The 5,000-nt window shown below is 42.6% G+C and overlaps 1 protein-coding gene across 1 annotated transcript in view; it reads right to left on the bottom strand.

Moving 5' to 3' along the window:
* LOC127627439 (urokinase plasminogen activator surface receptor-like) overlaps positions 1-1,193 on the bottom strand; it is a 12,314-nt gene extending 11,121 nt beyond the window's left edge. The window contains exon 1 of the mRNA XM_052103813.1: positions 320-1,193. The gene's annotated coding sequence lies outside the window, so the exon portion shown is untranslated. The remainder of the gene's footprint in view (positions 1-319) is intronic.
* Between the last annotated feature and the right edge of the window lie 3,807 nt (positions 1,194-5,000).

The raw sequence follows: 5,000 nt of genomic DNA, 5'->3' as shown, positions 1-5,000 counted from the left end.
CGGGAAACACTTAAATGCGCGTAACTAACGTAAATCAAGCAGGCTAGTATGCAGCATAATCCACGAAGTGTTGGCGAAATAAAAAATTAATGGACAGATTTTTTTTTTTCCAGAAAACTTCTTGCACAAAATAAATTCAAGCACTTTCAAGGACCTGTATCTATGTATGTTTATTTTCAAGAACTTTCCAGGGCCTTGAATTTTATTTTTCAGATTCACAAACTTTCAAGGATTTCAAGGACCCGTGGGAACCCTGCTATTATTACATTAGCTAACTACCAACTAACCAGATAAAATTAACAAATTGACAAGCACTTACTGGGCAGAATGACTCTTCAAATGGCGGACGAAATTGGAGGTTGTCGTCTGGCTGTCCGCGATCTTAACGTTGCATGTCTTGCAAAGCGCTGTTCGTCTTTTACCATCTTGATAATAATTTTTGAAGCCGAAAGCTTCTGTGGGAAGCCAAACAAAGCAAAAGTGGGACGAGACAGCGGGGGTTTACAGAGCTGTTGTCTTTCTTCTTCTTTGTCTTCTGTAGGGAAAAACTGCTAAATTTCAGCAGAGAACCAATTTTTGGTAAGGAAGGAGGGGTTTCTTTATTGTACATTAATTTGCATGTATGGTTTGCGCTGCGCTGTTTAAATTGGTCAGCGCAGCGCTGTTGAGGATTGTTCGCGCCGCGCTGCCCATTGGGTGTCGCTAGGAAACACGTCCGCGCTGCGCTGACGAACTGGCCGCGCGGCTCGGACCATTGAACCGCGCAGATGACATGTCAGCGCGGCGCGAGCTCTGTAAACCCCCGCTGTCTCGTCCCACTTTTGCTTTGTTTGGCTTCCCATATATGGCGTTATTTCCCTGTCAAATGTCGAGAGCGCATTATTGTAGCGCGAAAGTACATTAATGTTATGCGCGATCGCGAATCCCTCTGCTCGCGCGCGGAATATAATGCGCCGAGCGCGAATCCCTCTGCTCGCGCGCGGAATATAATGCGCCGAGCGCGAATCCCTCTGCTCGCGCGCGGGAACTGGGCGCGCGCTCTCAGATACACGCTGCTCTTGAAAGAATTTTCTCTGCGCTCGCTCAGAGAATATGCCTGCACTTAAAACGTGTTCATTGCAATCGCGAATCTCTCCTCTTCGCTTAAAGTAAGCGTGTTTGTGCTTAGACTGTGTCCCGTGCGTTCGCGCATGCCCAAGTACTCTTCTCTTCGATTTATTTCTCTTTGCTCTTGGCATAAACGCTGTCAGAACGGCAACAACCAATCAGAAAAGGCTTCAACGACTGACCAATGAAAACGCGACATCGTACATGGAATCTTATTGGTTGATATTGAACCGCACATGTTCATGTGTTCAATCAAGACGATTCAATTCAATCAAGACGAGCCGAGATGGATCCGCAGAATCGACGATCTCAGGTAAACAGTTTTATTTGTGTTGATGTTAAATATGTCAAATGTATCTTAGAAATGTCTGGGAAGAGGGCGATTGGATTATTTTACATATAAATGACCTAGACTGTCAACCACATTCATACTACAGAGCTATGCCCATTGTAGTGAGATTTTTGAGCCAAATAGATTTGAAAGCCGATTCCAAAAGGCAAAAATAATATTTTACGTCTGATAATTAACACATTGTCTCGTGCAATCACACCAGTGATTAAACATTAAGTACGTAGCGAGATCAACTGCTAAATTCAAATCTGAAAAAAGACTTGGGGGAAAGATAAGGTGGCAACATGCCCCGTAAAATTATGCTAGTCCTATATCTATTATGGCTGTCACGAATGAAGTGATGTGAAATGAAAAGTGTCATCTGCAATAGATTTTCTTTATCGCGGATTGCAGCGTTGAGTGTTATAACGTTAATCAATCACCCACTTTCTGTTGAGCTTAATTAATGCAGTTTGGCCAATCAGAGGCATTTTGATTAAAGGACAAGTTCGGTATTTTACACTTAAAGCCCTGTTTTAAGATCGTTTCTGATGAAATAGAACGGTTAAGATTGAAAGATTGGTTAGGGTTAGACCACTAGGAGGCCTTCTGGCCCATATATATCTGCGTCTCATATTGACGCTAAAAGGGTGCCATGTGCGTTGGTTTTATGATGCCTTGGTCCAAATTTTAATCTTAACCGTTCCATTTCATCAGAAACGATCTTAAAACAGGGCTTTAAGTGTAAAATACCGAACTTGTCCTTTAATCAAAATGCCTCTGATTGGCCAAACTGCATTAATTAAGCTCAACAGAAAGTGGGTGATTGATTAACGTTATAACACTCAACGCTGCAATCCGCGATAAAGAAAATCTATTGCAGATGACACTTTTCATTTCACATCACTTCATTCGTGACAGCCATAATAGATATAGGACTAGCATAATTTTACGGGGCATGTTGCCACCTTATCTTTCCCCAAGTCTTTTTTCAGATTTGAATTTAGCAGTTGATCTCGCTACGTACTTAATGTTTAATCACTGGTGTGATTGCACGAGACAATGTGTTAATTATCAGACGTAAAATATTATTTTTGCCTTTTGAATCGGCTTTCAAATCTATTTGGCTCAAAAATCTCACTACAATGGGCATAGCTCTGTAGTATGAATGTGGTTGACAGTCTAGGTCATTTATATGTAAAATAATCCAATCGCCCTCTTCCCAGACATTTCTAAGATACATTTGACATATTTAACATCAACACAAATAAAACTGTTTACCTGAGATCGTCGATTCTGCGGATCCATCTCGGCTCGTCTTGATTGAATTGAATCGTCTTGATTGAACACATGAACATGTGCGGTTCAATATCAACCAATAAGATTCCATGTACGATGTCGCGTTTTCATTGGTCAGTCGTTGAAGCCTTTTCTGATTGGTTGTTGCCGTTCTGACAGCGTTTATGCCAAGAGCAAAGAGAAAGAAATCGAAGAGAAGAGTACTTGGGCATGCGCGAACGCACGGGACACAGTCTAAGCACAAACACGCTTACTTTAAGCTTAAGAGGAGAGATTCGCGATTGCAATGAACACGTTTTAAGTGCAGGCATATTCTCTGAGCGAGCGCAGAGAAAATTCTTTCAAGAGCAGCGTGTATCTGAGAGCTGCGCCAGTTCCACGCGAAGCAGAGGGATTCGCTTCGGCGCATTATATTCCGCGCGCGAGCAGAGGGATTCGCGATCGCGCATAACATTAATGTACTTTCGCGCTACAATAATGCGCTCTCGACATTTGACAGGGAAATAACGCCATACCCATAGAAAAGAACTCGTGCGTGTGCAGAAAAGAACTCGCGCGTGTGTACAGTTCTGCGCGCGTGCAGAAAAAACTCGCGCGTGTGTGGGACTTGTTAATTTGTGTGCACAATCATATTTTTGTGCTCGAGTTTGTGATTTGCAAGTTCTGCAGGTTTAAATTTTACGTGCGAGCTGTGTCATGGTGCTCACACTGTTGAAATTCACTTGCGCGCTGTGTTTTTGCGCTTGCGCTGTTTTGTCCAAAATTAAACGCCATACACTACTGCCACCAACTGGAGTGGAGTGGGTACTTTAACCACCTTCCGTTTCAACTGAAATGTGCTTCCGTTTCAACTGAAATGCTCTCACACACACAACTGAAATGCTCTCACACACACAACTGAAATGCTCTCACACACACAACTGAAATGCTTGCATACAACATACTGAAATGCTTTTCAGTTGTGTGTGTGAGAGTGTAATTTTAGTTGTATGTATGAGAGCATTTCACTTGTGTGTGTGAGAGCGCGTTTCAGTTGCGTGTGTGAGCGCATTTCAGTTGTGTGTGTGAGAGCGCGTTTCAGTTGTGTGTGTGAGCGCATTTCAGTTGTGTGTGAGAGCATTTCAGTTGTGTGTGTGAGAGCATTTCAGTTGCGTGTGTGAGAGCATTTCAGTTGTGTGTGTGTGAGAGCATTTCAGTTGTGTGTGTGAGAGCATTTCAGTTGTGTGTGTGTGAGAGCATTTCAGTTGTGTGTGTGTGAGAGCATTTCAGTTGTGTGTGTGAGAGCATTTCAGTTGTGTGTGTGAGAGCATTTCAGTTGTGTGTGTGAGAGCATTTCAGTTGTGTGTGTGAGAGCATTTCAGTTGCGTGTGTGAGAGCATTTCAGTTGTGTGTGTGAGAGCGCGTTTCAGTTGCGTGTGTGAGAGCATTTCAGTTGTGTGTGTGTGAGAGCATTTCAGTTGCGTGTGTGAGAGCATTTCAGTTGTGTGTGTGAGAGCATTTCAGTTGTGTGTGTGAGAGCGCGTTTCAGTTGCGTGTGTGAGAGCATTTCAGTTGCGTGTGTGAGAGCATTTCAGTTGTGTGTGTGTGAGAGCATTTCAGTTGTGTGTGTGAGAGCATTTCAGTTGTGTGTGTGTGAGAGCATTTCAGTTGTGTGTGTGAGAGCATTTCAGTTGTGTGTGTGAGAGCATTTCAGTTGTGTGTGTGAGAGCATTTCAGTTGTGTGTGTGTGAGCATTTTAGTTGTGTGTGTGAGAGCATTTCAGTTGCGTGTGTGAGAGCATTTCAGTTGCGTGTGTGAGAGCATTTCAGTTGTGTGTGTGTGAGAGCATTTCAGTTGTGTGTGTGAGAGCATTTCAGTTGTGTGTGTGTGAGCATTTCAGTTGTGTGTGTGAGCGTAATATTTTCAGTTGTATGTATGAGAGCGTTTCAGTTGTGTTTGTAAAAGCATTTCACTTGTATGTGTGTGAGCATTTCACTATAGTATGTGAATGAATTTGGTTTCATATGTGTATGTGAGAGGAAAAGTACATGTATGTGCATGGTAATTCTGAATAATGTCCCTAGGGGCACCTCATAGCTGATGATAGCCTGTGATCCAGTCATGACAAAACTATTCTCAGCCTGCGCTCCAGCTGGATCAACTTTATTTTTTAAAATAATTTATATATTTTATATTCAAACTGAAAACATGATGTGATTAACACTCAAGTCATTCAAGTCTTCCTGTCTCAAGTCAAGTCAAGTCCCGAGTCTTTAACTTCCAA

This window comes from Xyrauchen texanus, chromosome 34 (assembly GCF_025860055.1).
Source record: "Xyrauchen texanus isolate HMW12.3.18 chromosome 34, RBS_HiC_50CHRs, whole genome shotgun sequence".
NCBI lineage: Eukaryota > Metazoa > Chordata > Actinopteri > Cypriniformes > Catostomidae > Xyrauchen > Xyrauchen texanus.
This window is presented reverse-complemented; position numbering and strand designations above follow the sequence as displayed.